Source organism: Aquarana catesbeiana, unplaced genomic scaffold, assembly GCF_042186555.1.
Source record: "Aquarana catesbeiana isolate 2022-GZ unplaced genomic scaffold, ASM4218655v1 unanchor228, whole genome shotgun sequence".
NCBI classification, from domain to species: domain Eukaryota; kingdom Metazoa; phylum Chordata; class Amphibia; order Anura; family Ranidae; genus Aquarana; species Aquarana catesbeiana.
In genome coordinates, this window is record NW_027362655.1 from 1,011,937 (window position 1) to 1,037,500 (window position 25,564).

The 25,564-nt window shown below is 44.4% G+C and overlaps 1 protein-coding gene and 1 pseudogene across 1 annotated transcript in view; one reads left to right on the forward strand and one right to left on the reverse strand.

The window, feature by feature from the left end:
* LOC141121724 (uncharacterized) overlaps window positions 1-25,564 on the reverse strand; it is a 197,573-nt gene that overhangs the window by 47,445 nt on the left and 124,564 nt on the right.
* On the forward strand, window positions 1,243-16,565 carry LOC141121655 (uncharacterized; annotated as a pseudogene).

Below are 25,564 nucleotides of genomic sequence, written 5' to 3' on the forward strand. Positions count from 1 at the left end.
AAAAAAGAAATAAAGCAATAAAGACTCTCAATGTCTTTTGTTAAAATAAAATCCCCCAAATAAGTCTCTCATTGTAAATCCATCGTCAATCACGATGCCAACCCTCCACTGACTCCCCCCAATACCCCCCAATGACCCACCACATAGGAGCGATCTCCGACAGTAACACTCGCTGACTGATCGCGTCCTGAGCTGTCATCAGCTATATAAAGGAAGGGGCGGGGATAGTGGTGACATCACTGCCCAGATATGGTCATATTCTGATGATGTCATGATCTATGCCCCACCCATTTGCCTATGTGGCCATGTAAGGGAATGGGCGGGGTGAAGTTGGCGGTTGCTAAGGATGCAGCTGTTGCAGGCAGCTGTTGCTTCCCTAGAAACCAGTGACAGCCAGAAGTTGTCACATTCATCTGCATTGTCACATTCGTCTGTTGGATGTTCAGAAGAATTTGGGAGGAGTCAGTGCTCATCCAATCTTCTGTTCAGACACAGAGCTCCTCCCTAATGCAGATTATTGTCAGTGTGTGGAAGTGATTGTATCTGGCAGACAGGGATCTGTATGTGTGTGTGTATCACTGCCCGGCACACCACTCACATCACACATTTCAGCCAATCTGTCCTACGTTGTGTGTGCAGGGGTGGGGTGGGGCAGTGGAAGAAGTCATTACACCAGGATTCTAGATTGTAGGATCACTTAGGGGAACCACAGAAGTGTGTGGGGATCACTTGTCAGTGAGATAAAATCAGCCCCATTGTTGGTGTCAGTGAGATAAAACAAGTCGCATTATTGGTTTCAATGAGATAACATAATCTCCACTGTTGGTGTCAGTGAGAATAAAGTGTAACCCCAGCCCAGCATTGGTGGTCAGTGGTGGTACTTACCTGATCACACACTCCCGTTGCCTCTCTGCTGATGTCGAAGTTCTACTATCACTGTCAGAAAGGAGATCACTGCTCCCCGCAGTCTGCTATAATTGCAGTGCCTGGTGATGGGACCCAGAGAGTGTTCCAGACGTCATCCCCTCACTGACACTCTGCACTCTGAGTCCTGGAACCTGTGAGATGAGGACATGATGGGACAGAGGACTAAATCCCAGGACTTTCCTTCATCATCTGGAAGCAATGGCAAGGCTGTAATCACACTACGAGACATTTCTCTGGGCTGCAGTTCCTCTGAACTCCACAAGATGGTGATCTCACTTCTACTCAAACTGGAGGTATCCAATGGGAGACAGACAGGAAGTGATGTCAGGTACAGACAGGAAGTTCTGGGTGAGAGGTGAGTCGGGAGGAAGTAGAGAGAAGACATTGCTGGAAGTGGCAGCAGAGGAGGTAATAAGATCTTATTTTCTATTTACACCCAGTAACCCCCCGTCATGTCCGTCCTCTTCCTCCATAGTCACTGTGATGTCTTTTATCTCCAGCAGATGATGATACACACATATATAGTGTAGAAATGTAGAATAACCCCGTATATTACAATGAGGGAATTTATGGTCTGTACCACGAGGGGAGTTATTGATGTCAGTAAATGTCGGTTCCAGACATTGTATGTGGGGGGAATGAAATGATAATTAAAGGTTGGGATTAGGGAAGATTTCTGTAAGATTTTACACGGAAATGATCAGCGCCCCTCCAGAGACACTATGATGAGTCTCACAATAGGAATCTGAAAGGGACTGGATTTTGGGGGGATGAGATGTGAACCTGGATTGGGGGGAGGGGCAATCTTATAAAATAGACGTCCAGATGGAAATTCAAATAACATTTTCAGCTCAATATAATTGTTCGGGCTGGACTAAATATCGATATTGAGCTGTTTGCTTTTGATTCATCTTCTTTATGCATTTTTTATAGCATTTTTATATTGTGTTACCACATATTGATGATTATAAATAAAGTTTTGTATGAATTTAGTGATATGTGATGATATAGAAGTTATATTAAGTTACTCTGGGCTATAAATGGTTAAGGAATCGGGGGGGGGGTGTGTAGGAGTGGGTTTTTTTTAGGACCTCTTCACCTGGCAATCGCCCTCCTGGACAAAGATTGGCGTTTTCCAGTCCAAACACGTCGGTTGTCACCAGGTTAGGAAAGGCGTCCGCTCTGTTTACATCTAAGTGGTGTCCGGCCCGCCATCCACAGGAGTATCTGCAGTCAGGACCCTGGCGGGGAATTAGCTGCTCTGCTTCTAATGCTGGTGACATGGAAAATTATAGATAGGCAACTCCTATCCTCATATTGATTAGTGGTTCCAAATTAATAATAACTACTGCAGTAGGGAACAGACACCAAAGATACGCTCAGCATCTTTCCACATAACTGTTCTGCTTTATTATGACGCAATTAAAGGTTTTTATACACATGATTATGTAGGTATCACATTAATATTACAGTTGTACTTGTATGGTAACAAGGGGCGTAACATAGGCAGGCTAATTCTAATCAGGACTCGAAAGAATGCAAATATGTACTGAAAACATTATTAGTGTCGTGTGCAATACACACAAAATAGAATACAATTATATACAGAACTTACAAACCTCCTTTACACTGGCATTCCCCATTTACTGCTATAGAGGCATCTATTGCTTCCCAGGCACCACAAACTGTGGGACTACAGAGCCCAGCACACCTAGTCATCTACAGCTGGGATTTTCTGAGTAAGTGCTGCCAGGTTACCCCAGGAGTTGTCTGACACTTTGTCATCAGAACGTTTTGTTGGAACTATCGTGTTGTGGATTCAGATATTTTGTCCATAGTGCAAGCGCTGCCGGAACATTTATTATTTGTAGATGAACCCCTTCATGGTCAGAACATTTCCCCATTTATGGGGCCGGAACATTCTCTTCATTTTGGAGATAAATTCTAAACAAACAGCACTGACAATAAATAGACAAGACAATGACCATCCTGATCATGCATGGACCACAAAGGGTAATTATTACAGTACACAGGCAGCAAATGGGCAATCATTACAATATGCAGCCAGCACAGTGATGGAGTGCAGGGGTCAGGAGTATGGAGCATAGAGCCTCTTACATTGGTGGTCAGGAGGAAGAAAACATTCCCCAGCCTGCCATGAAGAATATGTTCCATCATTTATGTCAGAGGGAGAAAAATACTAAAGGTTCTGAGGGAAGTAGAGGAGCTGAAGGGTCTCTGAGGAGGTAGTGTGACTAAAGTGAGCCTCTGAGGGTTTACTGTATTTGAAGGACTCTTTGGACCCCTGAGGAGGAAGTGAAGCAGAAGGACTTGGGGAGCCTTTTAGGAAGTAATAGGACTGAAGAACTTTGAGAGGTTAGTGGGGCTAAAGGGTTGTTGGGGCTCTGAAGGGGTAGTTAGGCTGCATGGCTCTGAGGTAAGGGGGGCTTTAGGGCTCATAGGGGCTCTTGGTCTCTGATGCTCCTCCCACCCCACTTGCACTTATTTTTCTGACCTCATTAACTACTTCAATACAGGGCACTTACACCCTCTTCCTGCTCAGACCAATTTTCAGCTTTCAGCGGTCTCACAATTTGAATGACAATTACTCTGTCATACAACACTGTACCCATATGAAATTTGCGTCCTTTTTTCACACAAATAGAGCTTTCTTTTGGTGGTATTTAATCACTAATGGTTTTTTTAATTTATGTGCTATAAATAAAAAAAGACCATAAATTTCGTGGAAAAAAAAATGCCTTTTTCTTTGTTTCTGTCATAACATTTTAAAAATTAGTAGTTTTTCTTCATACATTTTGGCCAAAATTTATACGGCTACATATCTTTAGTAAAAATAACCCAAATTAGTGTATATTATTTGGTCTTTGTGAAAGTTATAGAGTCTACAAACTATGGTGCCAATCACTGAAAATTGATCACATCTGATCACACCTGATGTACTGGCAGCCTATCTCATTTCTTGAGACACTAACAAGTCAGGAACGTACACATACCCCCCAAATGACCCCTTTTTAGAAAATAGACATTCCAAGGTATTAAGCAAGTAGCATGGTGAGTTCTTTTAAGTTGTAATAAACAGGTTATTTCTCTCACAGAGCATATGCATACAACAAATGACACCCCAAAATACATTCTGCTACTCTTCCCAAGTATGGCAATACCACATGTGTGAGACTTTTACACAGCCTGGCCACATACAAAGGCCCAACATTGAAGTAGCACCTTCAGGCATTCTACGAGCATAAATTACATATCTCATTTCTCAACCACCTATTACACTTGTGAGGACCCTGGAGCACCAGGACAATAGAATTGCCCACAAAATGACCACATTTTGAAAAGCAAATACCCCAAAGTATAATCTGTGAGGCGTAATGAGTCATTTTTTTCCAGAAGTTTTTGGAAAATGTGGAAAAAAAATGAAAACGCTTTTTTTTACTCAAAGTTGTCCATTTATAAGATATTTCCAACACATAGCAAAAATGACACCCCAAAATACATTCTGCTACATCTCCTGAGTTTGGGGATACCACATGTGTGAGACTTTTACACAGCCTGACCATATACAGAGGCCCAACATCCAAGTAGCACCATTAGGCGTTCTAGCAGCATAAATTACACATATAATTTCCTGGCAACCTATCATTTTTGAAGGCCCTTCATATTTCTAACATATAGCATGTACATACCAAGAATTACAATCCAAAATAAATTGTTTTGCAGAAAGTGTAAAAAAAAAAAAAAAAAAGCATTACCTGTGCTTATAGTAGTGTCCACAGATGAGAGCACTGGTCCAGGCAGCAGGCAGGAATATTGTCTATAGTCCGCACAAGGATATTGTCAGCACAGCACAGTCCATAGAACTTGTCCAGGCAGAGACAGCTAGCACAGCCATAATATTGGTCCTGGTACACTGTTACCTGCAGACACTTATTATTGTACCGCTCTCCAGACCTTCATAAACATATTGCCTCTTGCTACAGCTAATTATTTGCATAGTCCAGGTAGCAGGCAGAGGTGTGGTCCATTCATGCGGCAGGCAGAAGCATGATGGCAGTAAGTCAGCAGCATGCTGAGGGCCGCAATCAGGTAAGACCTGTGCACAGGGGCACAGAAGTAGAGGCTTCGCCCACCCAAATCTCTATGAAGCCTCTCTGGACTCCAGACCCTAATCTGGAAAGTATGAAACCCGGAGAAAACTAAAAAATTGTTTTCTCCATCCGGAAAAACAATTCTGGAGCCCCTCACATATGTGAAACACCTGTGTACTACAGTAGCAGGGCAACAGATCAGTCCAAGCGGTAGGCAAAAGCATAGTCCATAAAGCAGGCCAGGGTCAGTTCATGTGCAAGCAGTCCAAACGGTAGGCAGAGGCATAGTCAAAAAACAGGCCAGGGTCAGTTCACGTGGAAGCAGTCCAAGCGGTAGGCAGAGGCATAGTTGGTAAAACAGGCCAGGGTCAGTTTACATGGAAGCAGTCCAAGCTGTGGGCAGAAGCGTAGTTGATAAAACATGCCAGGGTCAGTTCACGTGGAAGCAGTCCAAACGGTGGGCAGAGGCATAGTCAATAAACAGGCCAGGGTCAGTTCACATGGAAGGCAATGGCATGGTTATTTGGAGAAGCATGGAAAATGGTCAGCACAGATGATGAAAATGGGGAATTGGTAAAAATATGGGCTAATATTTTAGGGATGTATGATAAAGTTGGAAGCATTCACCAATGCAAAGGCCAGGTTGGGAGGGACACTGGGGACAATAGTAGCTGGTATCTCTTCGAAATCCTCTTTTGCTGCAATCGCAGCATTTTTTTTTGCCATCTTCGGCCTGCTTCAGATGGTGGGATGTTGTATGGGAAGTGGCGCTCATGAAGTCGGCTAACAGCATCAGAGCGAAGGTCTTCTGGGGGAGGTCTTTGTTGATAGATGAGGGACATGACAACTTCTTCTATGAATTTTAGGAAGGGGGCGGGGCTTTCTGTGGATTTGGTGTAGACTACGTAGGCCGGGCACTCAGCTGGGAATCCCTTTCTTCATATATGCGGAACGCATACAGATATCCTGTGGCTCTCTCACAGAGCTTATAAAATTTGACTCTGTATCTGGTGCTTTTGCTAGGAATGTATTGCTTTATTCCTAGCCGGCCTGAAAAGGGTACCAGGGACTCATCTACACATATATTCTGATCGGGGACATAGAGTTCTGCAAATCGTTGTGAAAAGAAACTTATCAGTGGGTGAATTTTATATAACTTATCGTAATTTGGATGATTGTGGGGAGGGCACTGGGTGTTGTCGCTAAAATGAAGGAATCTCATAATCATCTCGTATCGGGACCTGGACATTACGGCAGAATAAATGGGCATGTGGTGGATGGATTTGGTGGACCAATAGGCATGTCCTTCATTTTTTTTTGTAAGCCCCATGTTTATGGTGAGGCCCATAAACAATTTGAACTCCTCCAAATTCAGATCTTTCCACTCAAACAGACAGGCATATGATGATTGGGGTTATTGGCAATATACTGCTGGGCATATAAATTGGTCTGGTCCACAATGAATTGCAGCAAAGTATCGGGCAAAAACAGATATAAACAATCGATCTCTGTGAATTTTTGGGTGTTGGCCTGCACACGTGGCTGTGCTGTGAAAGGGGGAATAATTGGTGATCCTGAGTCGGAAGGCAGCCATGTTGGGTTGGCAAGACCATCTGGCATGTATGTAGAGGCCCTGGCTCTTGGGGGACCTGACACTCCAGTAGTTGGGGGATTTGAATTCCCTGTGCTGGTACTCAGGCGTGATGTGGCAGTACTGGTACTGGGCCTGGGCATTTGTTCTCGGGGCCTATCGCCGGCGGCAGTACTGGGCATTTGTTCCTGGGGCCTATCACTGACGGCAGCGCTGGTACTAGGCCTGGGAATTTGTTCTTGGGGCCTATTGCTGGCAGCAGCGCTGGTACTGGGCCTGGGAATATAATGCTGGTTTCCAGAGTGCCAAGCCCTTTTAGGAGGGACCCATTCTTCCTCCAAATCAGTTGCTGATTCACTACTCTCAATTGGTTCAAATGCCGAATTTGATCTTGAATCAGAATTGGAATTTGATGAGAACTCCCTGCTGCTCTCATCACTCATGGAGAGTATCTGGAACGCCTCCTCCCTGGTATATAATCTTTTGGGCATGACGCCGATGGCTGTGTGACAGGTAGCAGGTGACGGTCACTGATGGGCTGTGCGATGGGTGGCAGGTGATGTTCACTGATAGGTGATAACGGTGTGACGGGCGATGGTCACTGATGGGTGACAGGCGATGGTCACTGATGGGTGGCAGGCCACGGACGGTGATGGGTGATGGTCACAGATGGGTGACAGGCCACGGTCACTGATGGGTGATGGGTGACAGGCCATGGTCACTGATGGATGACAGGTGTACCGCTGACGGTCACTGATGGGTGACAGGGCACGGTCACTGATGGGTGACAGGTGCACCGCTGACGGTCACTGATGGCAGTCCCTTATGTGACAGGTGCACTTTATGGGGTGACTGTGGTGACTGTTGGGTGACAGATGACAATGGGGGGGGGGGGGGGGCGATGGGACAAGTGTGGTGTTGGTGCAGACACTACAGAACACAGATCTATAACTCACTGCTTCTGGCTCTTCTCTGGAAATGGTGTGTGAGGAGGGAAGAGCTGGTAACAGGTAGTTACCGCTCTGTGTTTACATTTAGTGATCGGCTGTGAAAGGACCACAGCCGATCACATGGTAAACAGCTGCCGGCTAATGGCTATTTACCAGCATCAGCGACGCGTAGTGTTCCCGGGAACACGCTGTCACCGACGTGCACGTGCAGCGCGCTCACGACTGCACTCATGTGCCGTGGGGAGGTACCATCACGTGGTAAACAGCCATGCCCAATTGCTGTTCACCCCCGTCAGTCATGAGCGGTGTCTCAGTGACATGCTGCCACCAACAGTACAGGCCTGCGTGCACACGATCGCGCGCTTGCCCTGTTTAAATGGACGGATGTCATATAATGCCTGCCCAGAACGAGAGCCGTGCCACCCAGCTGTCATATGACGGTGGGCGGGCGGCAAGCGGTTAAAGAACTCCTGCCAGCAAGTGAAGGAAACCTTCACCTCACCATCTCACTGGTCAAGAAATATGTTGCAGGACACAAAATAGATCAAGAGAACATATACCTACCCCTCACTAATTTCAAAATGGATAGTAAATAAATAAATGTAGCGCTGTGTGTAAAATTATAAATGTAAAGTGCAAATCTCTAAAATAAATAAAGACTTAGAGATTTGCACTTTACATTTATAATTTTACACACAGCGCTACATTTATTTATTTACTATCCATTTTGAAATTAGTGTGGTGTACCACTTGGAATGTTTAGCAGCTGTGCACGTTTATTATTAGGTTATCTTATTTAAACATCACAATATTTTTTACTTGTGGCGCTGATTGTTTCATCTTATAATATACCTACCCCTGCTGTCCTCCCCCTTCACACATTGGGCTGCCATTGGAGGAAAGAGAACAGACTCCTCCCCCATAACTCTCTACTCCACTAGCAGCATACTCCTGCTGTCCAATCCAATCCCTTCTCTTACTGCAAAGAATGACAGTGACATCACTCCTGTCAGTCAGCAGGCTGTCAGAGATTGGAGCTTTGCAGCCAGAGTTCTGGCAATTATTCTGATTAGCCGGGAACTCCAGACAAAAATCAGCAAGTTCCCCTTCCTGGACATCATGGTGAACCTACATTGTCCTCACAGCACTGCCCTCAGAGTAAACAAGTCAAAGGAAGGATTGTATTTATCATTCTTTGTCTGTAGATCTAAAACGAATCAAATCCAGTTCAGAAACAAAGCAAACCCAACAGAGAAAAGGGAATTTCTGATTCGGCACGCCAAGAGGGTCCCGGGACCTCAAAAATGTAACAAACACTAAACAGTCCAGACTAAATGTGTTCCAATGAGAGCAGTAGTACTTAAATGTACATCAACCCTCCTATTACCCTCCTCACATCCCCATCCTATTATTGTGTGACCAATACCATCCAAATAATTCTTACTTTCATTTTAAGTTATCCGTCTACAAGGAGACCTGTATAGATCAAATGACGGCACCAATGAGGATGGAGGAGGACCGGAGTCACATGACTGAGAAGATACTAAACCTCACCCTGGAGATCATCTACCTGCTGACCGGAGAGGTGAGGAGGATTCTGGGAGGTCACATGACATCACTCTTATCTCTATTAATAAAACACAGACCTAACTGGAGAGGTGGGGAGGATTCTGGGAGGTCACATGACATCACTCTTATCTCTATTAATAAAACACAGACCTGACCGGAGAGGTGAGGAGGATTCTGGGATTCTAACATGATATTCCTATTGGTTCCTCAATACAGAGATTTCCTCTTCTGAAGTCAGGTGATCATATGGCCATCACAGTGCCTCCATGTGACTCCCTAAAACCTGAGAGACACAACATGCAGAAGATTCTAGAAGTCACCAAGAAGATGATGGAGCTGCTGACAGGAGAGGTGAGCGGTGCTGGGAATTCTGGGACATTATCCAGTAACAGACAAGGGATGTGTCTGGATGGTGACTGTATCATTGTGTGTGTCAGGTTCCTATAAGGTGTCAGGATGTCACTGTCTATTTCTCCATGGAGGAGTGGGAGTATTTAGAAGGACACAAGGATCTCTACAAGGACGTCATGATGAAGAATCAGCCGCCCCTCACATCACCGGGTAAGAGGAGACTTTATTGTAAAGGAGAGAGCAGTACAGAGGGTCCACCTAGATCCCCCATCATCTGATAAACACAGAAACAATGTATTCAGTCAGTGTGTGTGTTTCCTACAGATGGATCCAGTAATGGGAACCCACCAGAGAGATGTCCCCGTCCTCTGTATTCCCGGGATTCCACACAGGAAGATCACACCATCCCTCATCATCATCAGGTAGTTGAGGAACAATCACTGATAGTATCATTAGGATCTGTACATTATCTGCATTGTTACAATTGATGTCATTTTTATTATATTCAGAGTGGAAACCTGAGAGAGTCTAAAGTTGAAGTTAAAGAAGAGATAAAAGTGGAGGATGATGAGGATAGAGTGATGAAGTCAGAGTTTCTAAAAGAACACAAAGATCTGTACCAGGACAGCATGGTGGAGACATCCAGCTACAGAAACCCACCAGTGAGATGTTCCCGTCCTCTGTATTGCCCTAGTTCCATACAGGAGGATCACACCATTCCTCAACATTACAAGGTTGGTGGCAACTAGAACATGGACTCATCGAGGTGGTGTGTTGATTTTTTTTTTGTTTTTAATGTGATGTTACAAGAGAAAAACTTATGGTCTTACAGTTGTTATTTTCAATCAATTTCTTGGTTTAGAATGAAAATATGATAGATATAGAATTTGAGGTTAAAGCAGAAGAAGAGACGTATGTGAGAGATGATCAGCAGTCTATGGAGGAGGATGGAATAACGGTAAAATTTATAGAGGACAATCCTACAGAGATCTGCACAGGTGGGTCATTAACACTAAATACATTCCTCCACCCATACTGATCACTGATTGGTCCAGAGTATGGTAAGGACTGGGTGATATCAGCCTGTAATCCCCTGGTCACTTTCCTGAGCTGTGTTCCCTGGTTTGTATTCCTGTATTTCTCTCAGATAATCTTCCTTCTCTGTGCTGCAGACACAATTTATGTATCTAGAATGGATTTATGTAGATTCTGGAGTTCAGCTGGCAGCAAAATGTTGATGTTCTTCATAGGCATTACTCAACCTAGGTACCTGGAGCATGTGCTTTGGGTTTTCTTCCTCATGTCGGGTCTAGTAAAATCTCAGAACAATTCTCCCAGGATTACTTGCTCTGTTATTTGCTGGCTGTACCGGGTGGAGGGATATGTCTGTATAGTCTCAGACCCAAGTCACTGAGTGCAGTCTCAGGAGATGGGAGGCAGTGGTGTGGGACCTCTTGTCTGTTATGTAAACAGTTAACCTTTCACTGACTATTGAATAACAATATTAACCACTTCAGCCCTGAAAAAATGTACCCCCTTCCTGACCGGGCCATTTTTTGCGATACAGCACTGTGTCGCTTTGACTGACAATTGCACAGTTGTGCGACGTTATACCCAAACAAAATTTACGTCCTTTTTTCCTACAAATGGAGCTTTCTTTTGGTGGTATTTGATCACCTGCAGTTTTTATTTTTTGTGCTATAAACCAAAAAAAGAGCGACAATTTCAAAAACAAAGCAATATGTTTTACTTTTTGCTATAATAAATATCCCCAAAAAATGTTTTTAAAAATCAAATTTCTTTATCAGTTTTGGTCAATATATTCTTATATATATTTTTGGTAATAAAAATCACAATAAGCGTATATTGATTGGTTTGCACAAAAGTTATAGTGTCTACAAACATTGGGAAAGATTTATGGCATTTTTATTATTATAATTTTTTTTTACTAGTAATGGCAGTGATCTACGATTTTTATCGGGACTTTGATGTTGCGGCGGACAGATCAGACACTTTTGACACGTATTTGTGACCACTGACATTTATACAGCGATCAGTGCTATAAAAATGCAATGATTACTGTGTAAATGTCACTGGTAGGGAAAGGGGTTAACACTAGGGGGCGATCAAGGGGTTAACTGTGTTCCCTCAGTGTGTGTTCTAACTGTAGGGGGATAGGAAGGACTAGAGGAGTAGACAGATCGTTGTTCCTAGCTAGAAGGAACACACAATCTGTCTCTCCTCTCCTCCTCACAGAACAGGGATTTGTGTGTCTTCACACACACACATCCGTCCCTGTTCTGGCTCTCGTTCCCGCGATTGTGCATGGCCGGCGGTCATCGCAACCAATGGCCACGCGCATCGGCTCCCCAGCAGTGCAGCGGGCGTGCGCCTGCTATCCCCGCTTAACCACTTCCCGCCCGACCCATAGCAGATGACGGCCATGCGGTGGTTATCAGTGCCACCTCATCGGTGCCACCTCATTGGTGCCACCTCATCGGTGCCCGTCAGTGCAGCCATATCAGTGCCCATCATTGAAGAAGAAAACATACTTATTTACAAAGAAATTTAACAGAAACAAAGAAAAACTTTTTTTTTTTCAAAATTTTTTTTATCTTATCTTATTATTTTTTATTTTTTTTTTTTTTATTCGTTGCGCAAAAAATAAAAACCGCAGAGGTGGTCAAATACCACCAAAATAAAGCTTTATTTGTGGGAACAAAATGATAAAAAATTTGTTTGGGTACAGTGTAGCATGACCGCGCAATTGTCATTCAAATTGCAACAGCGCGGAAAGCTGAAAATTGGCAGGGCGGGAAGGTGTCTAAGTGCCTGGTATTGAAGTGGTTAAAGGACTGACGTAAAGCATGGGAACGTGCCGACCTACCACAGTATAATGACAGCGGCTGGTTGGTAAACAGTTAAGAGTCCTGACCCTTACATTTAGGGATGGGTGAGCTGTTCAGTCTGAGCATAGATTTCGGCCCAAACATAATCCGTTTGGGTGATTGCTGAACACCCGAAATTTCCTGTGCGCTCGGCAGGATGTTCGCCCGCCAAACGCGCATTGAATAGGTTGTTAATTAGTGGGGTTGGGAAGCTGGCCACCGCATCCTTAACAATGTATGAGTCATCAGAGGGCTTCCCCACTGACAGCTAAATGAAAAAAAAAATACCCAATTAGCAGGCAAAATAAAATGAAAAATGTTGTGGGGGTCCCCCGTAATCCCTAGCAGGCCCTTTCGGTCTGGTAGGGATTTTAAGGGAAACCCCAATTTAAAATAATAATAATAATAATAAAACATAAAAACGGCGTGGGGTCCGCCCAAATCAATACCAGATCCTTATCCGAGCACACAGGAAAGGCGGGAGGGGAAGAGCGAGTGCTCCCCCCTCCTGAACCATTCCAGGCCAAATGCCCTCAATTTGGGAGAGTGCTTTTTGGCAGAGGGGACTCTGTGCCCATCCCAAAGCACCTTGTCCACATGTTGATGGGGGCAAGGGCCTCTTCCCCACAAACCTGGGCTGTGGTTGTGGGGCTCTGCGGGCGGGGGGCTTATCAGAATCTGCAAGTCCCCTTTAAAAAAGTAGCCTCAGACCCGGCCCCCCCATGTGAAAGAGTATGGGGTACATAGTACCCCTACCCATTCACCCCCAAAAAAACAGTGTATTGTAATAAAAACAAGAGACAATATCCCCCGATGTAGATCCATCGTCAATCACGATGCTTGCCACACCGTCAAACCCGGAAAAAAAATCACTCTGCTCGCAACGAAGGCTAACTGCCGTCTGACTGCTCTGCTGTCTGACAGTTCTTAAAAAGGTAAGGGGTGGAGCCACCCGGTGACATCACCTGATGGCACCGTCACTCTTGTGACGTCACCGACCCAGCATGCTGATTGGCTACCATGCACAGCTGCACCAGATTCTGTGTGTACCAGTTTAATAAATCTACCCCTCTATGATGTATGTAACATAGTGCTGACCATTGTAATATATACTCTATGTTGTATATTACATACCCCTGACCCCTGCACTATATACTCTATGATGTACATTATATACTCCTGACTCCTGCACTATATACTCTATGTTGTACATTATATACTCCTGACCTCTGCACTATATACACTATGCTGTACATTACATAGTGCTGACCCCTGCACTATATATTTTGTATTGTACATTTTATAATCTTAACTCTTGCATTATGTATTATATGTTGTATGTTACATAGTCCTGACCCCTGCACTATATACGGTGATGGTGGTCTTCAGGATCAGTCCAGTCTTCATCTTGGTTGTTCTCTTCCATCCTCACTCTCTGACCTCTGGTGGGGCTCAGCCCCGCTGTTATTCATGACTAAATCATGGACTAAATAAGGAAGTGCAGGACTTCTTGTGTTGGGAAGATGGCAATGAGTGACAGAGGAGGTGGGGACACTCGTCCTATAATCCCCTCATCACTGTCACTCCTATAAAAGACAGTTCTCGTTTCCTCACTCTCTGACTAAGGTCCATGAATAAAGAAATGAACTGGCAGGAGATCAGAGGACCCATTTACTAGTTACCTTGAGGGTGGAATTGTAATGAGGTCAGCAACTAGTAGATCATGATCTACCAGTAGAATGCGGACAGGTGACTGGTAGATCGCGGACTGGGCTTGCTGACCCGCCATCCAGGAGCATCAAACCCAGTGCAATACAAAGGGGCCATTTGTAAAGTTGGATCTGTAGTAGGGAGCAAGATCCGCATACACCAATGCCTCTTCTGTAGTGCTGGCTCCAGTCCCATGTGGAGTGATACCAACTGATCAGGTCAGTGTGAAGAAATACACTGGGCATAATACTGTGAGCTGCTTTCACACTGATGCACTGCTGTTTACCCCCACCACGGGTGCACTAATCATGGGGTACTTTGTCGCAGTAAGTGGGCTTAGCACCATGTAGCAATATGGTGTGACCAAATCCCCATATTTTTGAAAATGTCTTTTTGAGAATGTTTAGGTGTTTTTAAATTAGCCTTGCTGGAGGTGAATCTTTTTGCATGTGTGCGCTGTAATATTTCTCTTCCAGCTTTCCTGAAGGTCTGCTGTGCTTAGCCATAGACTTCTATTAAATCCTGCGGGTTTGGTGCACTTTCTGAATGCAGGAGTTTTGGTGCCCTTTCATAAAGTGCACCACACCTGCAGGATGTAATAGCAGTCTATGGCAAAGCTCAGATAACCCAGGAAAGTTGCAGATGCACTTCGCTGCACCCCCGGTACAGGTAAACCACAGCACATCAGTGTAAAAGCAGCCTTATAGGAGGCTCATGACAGTAAGGGTTCATTCAGAAGTGAAGCAGACACTGCTGCTCTCCTGAAAAGTGATCTGAGTGTGTTTGACAGGTGCTGAGAGGGTGATATGTTGCCTCCTCACCACCTGATTTAAACACACGATTGCCGTGCAATGCACACGATTGCTACACAGTAGTGCGGCAATTAGATGTTTAAATCAGGTGTGAGGAGGCAACACTGTGCCCGGTAATCTTTGACTTCTCCCATGTTGTTCAGGTAGATCTCCATCTCTTTAAGGTTGCCTAACCCTGAATTGTAAAATCCTCAGAGACAAAGCTGCCTGATGTGGGCGGAGTCCTGGTTTAGGGGAACCAATCTGCTCATGTCTAGTAATAATCTTTTTATTTCTATTTTAGTAGATGGACGGGAGATGAGGAAAACCTCAGAGGATTGTCTCACTTTGTCTCCAGACTGTAAAGTAGAAGATGAGGACATCACACAGTATAGTCCTGGAGAAAACTCGACTACCTCAAATGTCCATCTGGCACCACACAGTGTAGATGGACCATCGTATTCCTCTTATCCTGAGGAACCTCAGACTGTGAGGAACAGTGCTGTCCTTCCAACAGATAAAAGGTTTTCCTGTACTGAGTGCGGGAAATGTTTCCATTTTAAATCCGATCTTATTCTGCATAAAAGATCTCACACAGGTGAGAAGCCATATTCCTGTCCTGAGTGCTGGAAATGTTTTTCACAGAAGTCCAATCTTTGCAAACATCAGAGATCTCACACGGGGGAGAAGCCGTATCCCTGTCCTGAGTGCGGGAAATCTTTTTCACAGAAGTCCAGTCTTTGCAAACATCAGAGATCTCACACGGGGGAGAAGCCGTATTCCTGTCCTGAGTGCAGGAAATCTTTTTCAGAGAAGTCCAGTCTTTACACACATCAGCGACTGCACACAGGGCTGAAGCCACTTTCCTGTTCAGAGTGTGGAAAATGTTTTGTACAAAAATCAATCCTTGTTACACATCAGAGATCTCACACGGGAGAAAAGCCGTATACCTGTTCTGTGTGCGGGAAATGTTTTTCACAGAAGTGCCATCTTTCCAACCATCACAGATCTCACACGGGAGAAAAGCCGTATTCCTGTTCTGTGTGCGGGAAATGTTTTTCTCAGAAGCCCCATCTTTCCAATCATCAGAGATTGCACACGGGAGAGAAGCCGTATTCTTGTTCTGAGTGTGGGAAATGTTTTACAGTGAAGTCCAGTCTTACCACACATCAGAGATGTCACACAAAGAAGAAGTCACTTTCCTGTCTTGAGTGAGGGAATTGTTTTTCATTTAAGTCCAGTCTTTAAAAACTTTAGAGATTACACACAGGGGAGAAGCCATATTACTGTCCTGAGTGCGGGAAATGTTTTTCAATGAAGTCCGATCTTTCCAGACATCAGAGATCTCACACGGGCAGAAGCCACTTTCGTGTCCTGAGTGAGGGAATTGTTCCACACTGAAGTTCTATCTTTCTGTACATCAGGGATCCCACACAACCCCCGAGGTGTATTAGTGCCTTGAGTGCGGGAAATGTCTTCTATATGAATATTGCTGGACATCACAGCTCTCGTGGGGAAGAAGCACACCCTGATATACACCTCAGATATACTCCATGGCCGATCTTCATCATGTAAGAAACAGTTCATAAGGAGATCAGAGATCACAAAAGACATGGATGAAGTGTGGTACCGTGTTGGCCATTGATAGAAGTATTAAAATAACAATTTAGTCATTACCTTTTATTGACTGAGTACATTTTGTGGCGTAAACCTCACAAACATTTAGAGGTTTATTTAAAAAAAATAGCTGAACAATTATGACCATCATTTGGCCAGCTGTGATGAATATTGGCTGTATTTTATTTCATAGACTGATTTCCTGTGATCATTGGCTCCATCTAGAGTTCATAATGCTCTATTGCACTATTTTTACTGATGGAGTTATTTCAGGAAAAATATACTGTAATATGTATATATAGCCACTAGATGGAGCTGTCAATCATAGGAAATCACTGTTAATATAATACGGCCAGCATTTTTAATCGCTGGTTAAATGTTTGTCACATTTGTCCAATTAATTTTCTACAAATAGACCCCTTTGTTCCGTTGGTCAGACATGGTGTCGTACAGATAACTGAGGTCATACTCATACACTGGTGAGAACAGTAAACACTGAAGGATATATGTTTTTTTAAATAATACATTTTTATTATACAGAAAAGAGAAAACAAAAGGAAGAAACAAAAAAAAAAGGCGGTACATGTGCCACTTTAACAGTAGCAATAACGATGACATTTAGGAGGCTCAAATATGCCAATCATAAATATAGTGTATAACACACCTTCTCATCCTTACATAAGTCAATGCATGATAATAGAATGTTTACCCTCAAGGCCACATTTTCCTCACTAAAGGGGGCACCCAGAATGGTATAAACCAGAGAAAGAGAAAGAACGAAAGAGAGAGAGAAAAAAAGGGGGGAAATATTTTGTAGGAGATAGAATAGCATTCTACAGATTGGGTCAGCCAAATATAACAAGAAAAAGAAATATGTTTGATCTCCCAATATTGACTGTTCTTACTGTACAAAATAAGGTCCATTGGCATGGACCATAGGGTGAGTACATGGATTGAAAACGGGCTTCAAGGGTGAGTTCAGAGGGTGGTGATAAATGGGGAGTACTCGGAATGGTCAGGGGTGAGTAGTGGGGTCCCCCAGGGTTCTGTGCTGGGACCAATCCTGTTTACTTTGTTCATAAAGGACCTGGAGGATGGGGTAAACAGCTCAATTGATGTATTTGCGGATGATACTAAGCTAAGCAGGGCAATAACTTCTCTGCAGGATGTGGAAACCTTGCAAAAAGATCTGAACAAATTAATGGGATGGACAAGTACATGGCAAATGAGGTTCAATGTAGAAAAATGTAAAATAATGCATTTGGGTGGCAAAAATATGAATGCAAATCTATACACTGGAAGTAGAACCCCTGGGAGAATCTGGGGGTCCTAGTAGATGATAGGCTCAGCAATGACATGCAATGGCTAACAAAGCAAACAGAATATTGGCATGCATTAAAAAGGGGATTAATTCCAGAGATAAATCGATAATTCTCCCGCTCTACAAGACACTGGTCCGGCCGCACCTAGAGTATGCTGTCCAGTTCTGGACACCAGTCCTCAGGCAGGATGTACTGGAAATGGAGCGAGTACAAAGAAGGGCAACTAAGCTAATAAAGGGTCTGGAGGATATTAGTTATGAAGAAAGGTTGCGAGCACTGAACTTATTCTCTCTCTAGAGAAGAGACGCTTGAGAGGGGATATGATTTCAATTTACAAATACCGTACTGGTGACCCCACAATAGGGATAAAACCTTTTCGCGGAATGGAGTTTAACAAGACACGTGGCCACTCATTAAAATTAGAAGAAAAGAGGTTTAACCTAAACAACATAGATGGTTCTTTACTGTAAGAGCGGCAAGGATTTGGAATTCCCTTCCACAGGCGGTGGTCTCAGCAGGGAGCATCTATAGTTTCAAGAAACTATTAGATAAGCACCTGAACGACCACAACATACAGGGATATACAATGTAATACTGACATATAATCACACACATAGGTTGGACTTGTGTCTTTTTTTGACCTCACCTACTATGTAACTATGTGTGATTTTCATAAGTGTAATATCAATTTCTATTCCCTATAAAAGACACAAGCAAAGGAGAATCGAGGAATTATATCCAGGGTGTCCAAACTTCTCTAAACTTGGGGTGGTTTTCATTCGCTATGACTACCAACTCTTCCATCCGCATAATATTATTCATTTCCCCTACAATTCCTGTATTGATGGTATTGCTGGAGATTTCCAGTGTCTGGGAATCAATGCTCTCCCGGCTATCAACAGGAATCAAAACACTCCCACTTTAATGGATTGAGTAGATCCCGGTATCATAGAAAGGTGAGCTACCTCTGGGGTCTTAGGCCATATCTTACTCATGATCAGATGGCTAAGCAGAAATATAGCCAACCAGAAAGGTTTTATTATTCGACAAGACCACCACACTTGTTGGTATGAGCCTCTTGACTCCCCACACCTCCGGCATAAATATGATATATCCTTATTGATCTTATTTTAAAAAGTCTGGCATCGATACCATCTAGTAAATATTTTATAGTTTCTTTCCTGTGAATGGGATGCTCTAGTGGATTTGAATGTAAGAGTGAGACCACATATACATTTTCTGCAGATTTTTGTCTTCAGATTTACCAAAACCATATAATATGAGGTCAAACCTTAAGAGTTTTAATTCGTATGCAATCAGACAGGCCCTTGCACTACATTGTTTTGGTAAATCTGAAGACAAAAATCTGCAGAAAATCTAATAGTGTGTATGGGACTTAAAAGCTTTATCCCAGTGCTCCTGAGCCAGACTATTACCTAGTTCCCTCTCCCAGTCTTAAACATATTAGGGATGGTCAGGAAATGCGTGAGTTAATAGAGTGCTATATATTTAAGATAAGGCATGTGAACACTTTGAGCCAGAAAGGCACAGCTCCTCAAACATGGTCAGATCCCCATGGTGCAAATCCTTAATCAACCCATCATAAAAGTTACGTCGTTGAAAATATTGTAGCCATTGTCCGCTAGAGAAATGGGAGAGAGAGCCAAGCTCTCCTAGTGTTTTCAAGCCCTTCTGGTCAAGCACCTGCCATATGAGCGATGGGCATAGTGGTTGCCAAAAGAGAAACTCCCTGTCTGACAACCCAGTTCGGATCCCTGGGTTGCCCAATTTTGGAGTTAATGGCCCTGGGCGTGAAGTTATTCTATATTTTTGTAATGGCCTTGTCCCAGACATATACAGTAGAAGTGAGGAAAGTAAGCGTTAGCTGTGCTAGAGGCGGGTGGTCAATAGGCATCAACCATGGGAGGGAGGTCAATGGTACAGGCAATAGATCTGACTCAAGGGTGACCCACTGTTTAACCGAGCTGTGGTGAAACAAATCCAGTACCCTACTAAGTACTTCCGTGGTGTGGTATAGTTCCAGGTGAGGTAAGCCTGCACCACCGACATCTCGTCTCTTTGCCAGGATATCATATTTAAGTCTAGCTACGGATCTAGGCCAAATGTATTTATGTAAAATGGACCATGCCGAACAGATAAATGAACTAGGAACCCGAATGGGAATTGTTTGAAAAATGTAAAGAAATCTAGGGAGGATGTCCATCTTGAAGATGGACATCCAACCACACCAGGAATTTCTCATAGGAGTCCATCTCTTACAGCCTTGCTGCATAGTGGTCAATAGGGATGAGCCGAACACCCCCCGGTTCGGTTCGCGGTAGAACATGCGAACAGACCAAAAATTTGTGCGAACACGCGAACCCTGTTAAAGTCTATGGGACTCGAACCTGAAAAATCAAAAGTGCGAATTTTAAAGGCTAATATGTAAGTTATTGTCCTAAAAAGTGTTTGTTTGGGGACCTGGGTCCTGCCCCAGGGGACATGGATCAATGCAATAAAACGTTTTAAAAATGGCCGTTTTTTGGGGAGCAGTGATTTTTATAATGCTTAAAGTGAAAAAATAAATGTGAAATATTCCTTTAAATATCGTACCTGGGGGTTGTCTATAGTATGCCTGTAAAGTGGCGCGTTTCCCATGTATAGAACAGTCCCTGCACAAAATGACATTTCTAAAGGAAAAAAAGTAATTTAAAACTGCTTGTGGCTGTAATGTAATTAATGGGCCCTTTGGGTCTGGTATGGTATGGATATTAAGGGGAACACCGCACCCAAATAAAAAAAAAAAAAAGGCTTGAGGCCCCCAGGCTCTATATACTCTGAACAGCAGTATACAGGCGGTCCCCGGGTTAAAACAAGATAGGGGACTGTAGGTTTGTTGTTAAGTTGAGTCTGTTTGTAATTTGGAACAGGTACATTTTTTAAGTGTAGCTCCAGCCCCAAAATCTATGTTTAAGTTTTTTTGATAATATAAGGCAGGGTTATCACCCCTGTAACATTTTTTTTGCTGTTTGTGCCTTTGTTCATAAGATTTCACCTCACTTTCTGTCCGAATGCCAATTGAATTTAGAAAATTTGGGGTTATTAGGGAAAGAAGGATTGGTGATAAAGCATCAGTGGAGACATCTTTTTCCCATATTAACTCTTACAGGAGAGAATTTCCCTTCCTAGGGTAGATTTCCCTTTCACTTCCTGTTGTCTCCCTCCGTTTGTAAGTAGGAGTCGTTTGTAAGTCGGATGTTTGAAAATAGAGGACCGCCTGTATAGACTATACAGCCTGCCCTCTACACTTTGCGTAATATTGGGCCTTAGGTGTCGGTGGTACCAGAACACTGTAAGCCCTCACAGTTACTCTTGGTGGGTGCTGGAACGGGCCCTGCTGTGAAATATTATATCAAGAATTGTAATTACATGCCCCTGTTAAACAGGGGCAGAAAAATTGGGTCTTAGGCAGTGGTGGTGGTGGCACAACACTGTAACCCCTCACAGATACTCTTGTTGGGCGCAGGAATGGGCCCTGCTGTGAAATATTAGATCAAAAATTGTAATTACACGCCCCTGTTGAACGGGGGCAGAAAAATTGGGTCTTAGGCAATGGTGGTGGCACAGCACTGTAACCCCTCACAGACACTCTTGTTGGGCGCAGGAACGGGCCCTGCTGTGAAATGTTAGATCAAAAATTGTAATTTCACGCCCCTGTTAAACAAGGGCATCAAATTGGGCCTTAGGCGGTGGTGACACAACACTGTAAAGCCTCACAGATACTCTTGTTGAGCGCAGGAATGGGCCCTGCTGTGAAATATTAGTAAAAAACTGGAAAGTTGGGACTTTAAATGAGGCCATGGACGTCGTGGGAGTAAATTGATGGAAAAATGCATGTTTATTGAAAATAAAAAATTTATAAAACATGCCAATTACACAACTTCTTGAGGAGAGACATTGTTGTGAATATCAATCCATAAATGATCACACACACATATGTGTGCATGCAACATGGGCATCAAAGGTACATTAAATATATATCGACTTGGCACCACATGGTGGTCACAACTGATTATCAAATACATTCAGTGAATTCATATATATTCATTGCAGCAGCATTGACAAAAGGGAGTAACAGATATATAAAAGAAAGCATTAAAACCATGATTGAAAAAAATTATACAACATGTTCTTGATTGATGGTGTGATGTGAACATGGGTCTGCATCATCAAATTTCCCGATGCGTTTCGTGTAAACCACTCATCAGGGGAGGATGCTGTAGAATATTTATAAAGTGTAGTAAGATGTAGTTAATCTAATGCCGCGTACACACGGTCGGACTTTTCGTCTACAAAAGTCCAACGGACGCTGACGGACTAAAGCTGGCTGGTAATCCGATCATGTGTGGGCTTCTCCGGACTTTCAACGGACTTTTTCAGCCTCAAATCCGACGGACTTTAGATTTGAAACATGCTTCAAATCTTTCCGACGGACTCGAGTCCGGTCGAAAAATCCGCTCGTCTGTATGCTAGTCTGACGGACAAAAACCCATGCTAGGGCAGCTATTGGCTACTGGCTATCAACTTCCTTATTTTAGTCCGGTGTACGTCATCACGTAAGAATTCGACGGACTTTTGTGTGATCGTGTGTAGGCAAGTCTGTTCGTTAGAAAGTCCGCCGCAAGTCCGTCGAAAGTCTGTCGGACAGGCTGTCGGACTTTTGTAGCTGAAAAGTCCGACCGTGTGTACGCCCCATAATAGTAACTAATTGACAGGGAAAGGCAAGTGTGCCCACCCTATGTACTTACATGGATTTAAAGCTGGGAGGTGTGAAAGGCATGGAGCGGTGAAATATTAGAGCAAATATTGTAATTACATGCCCCTGTTAAACAGGAGCAGAAAAATTGGGCTTTAGGCACTGGTAGTGGTGCTACAACACTGCAACCCCTCACAGATACTCTAGTTGAGTGCAAGAACGAGCCCTGCTGCGAAATATTACAGCAAAAATTATAATTATACGCCCCTGTTAAACAGGGGCAGAAAAATTGAGCCTTAGGCACTGGTGGTGGTGCCCTGAAAAAAAATGTTCTTAGAAGCTATCAACATGAACATTGAGGAGGAATAGGATAGTCACTCAGCATAACAGGATAGTCACTCAGCATAGGCAGTCTTTAAGGGATCTCACATTCATAGCAAAATGAATCGGTTACATCAGCATCAGGTGCTTGGTAGCTGGTGATCAAAGACTGATTCATTTTTATAAAGGTGAGGCGATCAACTGAGTCTGTGGACAGGCACACTCTGTGATCAGTTACAAAGCCTCCAGCAGCACTGAATGTGCGTTCAGAAAGAACGCTGGATGCAGGACAGGCCAGTAGCTCAATTGCATATTGTGCAAGCTCTGGCCAATAATCCATCCTCAACACCCAGTAACCCAGTGGATTTTGGGTTGGAAAGGTCTCCAAGTCTAATCTTGCCCCTAGGTATTCCTGCACCATGTAAATCAGACGCTGGCGATGGTTGCTGGAACCGATCAGACCTTGGGGCTGCGGACTAAAGAATTGTCTGAACGCATCAGTTAGACGGCCACCTTCTCCACGGCTCCTTCTGTGACTGACCAAAGCCTCAGCAACACGTTGTCCAGGAGGACCAGGAAATTGTAACCTCCCAGGCTCTGGAAAAGCATTACACAAACCTTTCTGCTCCCTCTGCGAAGGCTGGATAAGTTCCGCAACCTTACCCTTGTAACGTGGATCAAGAAGGGTTGCCAGCCAGTAATGATCCCTCTCCTTGATACCACAAATCCGTGGGTCCTTTCGCAGTCTTTGCAGGATCAGGAAGGCCATGTAGCGAAGGTTTGCTGAGGCATTCGATCCGGAGTCCTCTGGGTCACTAAGGATGACATGATCCACAGCTACCTCCTCCCAGCCACGTACAAGTCCATGGGTTTCTGGAGACTGAAAATGATCCCTTGAAGACTGATGCTGATGCTGAGTGCCAGGCTCTGTAACCTCCCAGGCTCTGGAAAAGCATTACACAAACCTTTCTGCTCCCTCTGCGAAGGCTGGATAAGTTCCGCAACCTTACCCTTGTAACGTGGATCAAGAAGGGTTGCCAGCCAGTAATGATCCCTCTCCTTGATACCACAAATCCGTGGGTCCTTTCGCAGTCTTTGCAGGATCAGGAAGGCCATGTAGCGAAGGTTTGCTGAGGCATTCGATCCGGAGTCCTCTGGGTCACTAAGGATGACATGATCCACAGCTACCTCCTCCCAGCCACGTACAAGTCCATGGGTTTCTGGAGACTGAAAATGATCCCTTGAAGACTGATGCTGAGTGCCAGGCTCCACCTCAGTGCTGAAGCAATCCTCATCCTCCTCTTCTTGTGGTGTGATTGGCGGGCAGGAATACTGTCAGGATAAAGGGGGCCTTGAGAGGTAAGGAAGTCCTCCTCTTCCTCCCTCTGTTCTGCCTCAAGTGCCCTGTCCATTATTCCACGAAGTGTGTGCTCCAGCAGGAAGACAAGAAGGACAGTATCACTGATGCATGCACTGTCACTGCTCACCATCCTCGTGGCCTCCTCAAATGGTGACAGGACAGTGCATGCATCCTTGATCAGTAGCCATTGGCGTGGCGAAAAAAAGCCAAGCTCCCCTGACCCTATCCTGGTGCCATACTCACACAGGTACTCATTGATGGCCCTCTGCTGCATGTGCAGCCGCTGCAGCATTGCCAAAGTTGAGTTCCACCTGGTGGTCATGTCACAAATGAGGCGGTTCTTGGGCAGGTTGCTTTCCTTTTGAAGGTCAGCCAGTCGAGCACTGGCATTATATGACCGGCGGAAATGCCCACAAACTTTCCTGGCCTGCCTCAGGAGATCCTTTAAGCCCGGGTGCCTGCACAAGAACCGCTGCACCACCAAATTAAGGACGTGAGCCAAACAGGGAACATGGGTCAAGTGTCCCTGTCAGAGGGCGGAGAGGAGGTTGGTGCCATTGTCGCAAACCACCATTCCTGGCTGAAGCAGGCGTGGTGTCAACCACCTCTGAGTCTGCAGAGCTGACAGGATCTCTGTCAGCGTGTGGCTCCTGTCCCCTAGGCAGACCAACTCAAGCACCGCATGGCATCTTTTTGCCTAAGTGCTTACGTAGCCCCTTAAACGCCTACAGAGCACCACTGGTTCAAAGCAGAAATCTGCAGAGGAAGAGGCCATAGAGGAGGGGGTGGAGGAGAGAGGTGTGGCAGAATCACCACTACTAGCATTTTGGAGGCATGGTGGCGGAACAAGCTCCAACAAAAGCTCCAACAATACTGCACCCTGTCCTGCATCCTTCCCAGCTGCCAGTAGACCTACCCAGTGCATCATGAAAGAAAGGTAACATCCCTGTCCATGCCTGCTGGACCATGAGTCAGCGGTAATATGCACCTTACCGCTGACCGCCCTGTCCAACAAGGCTAAGACATTGCCTTCCACATGCCGGTAGAGAGCCATAATGGCCTTCTGTTTTAAAGAAATGGCATTTAGGGACCTGCCACTGAGGTACTGCACATTCCACAAATTCACGAAAGGGGGCAGAGTCTACCAACTGAAAAGGCAACAGTTGGAGTGCTAGCAATTTAGCCAAGCTAGCATTCAGCCTCTGAGCATGTGGATGGCTTGGACCAAATTTCTTTCGATGGTTTAGGAACTGGGATAGGGAAATTTGCCTGTTAAAATCAGATATCAGTGTATTGATA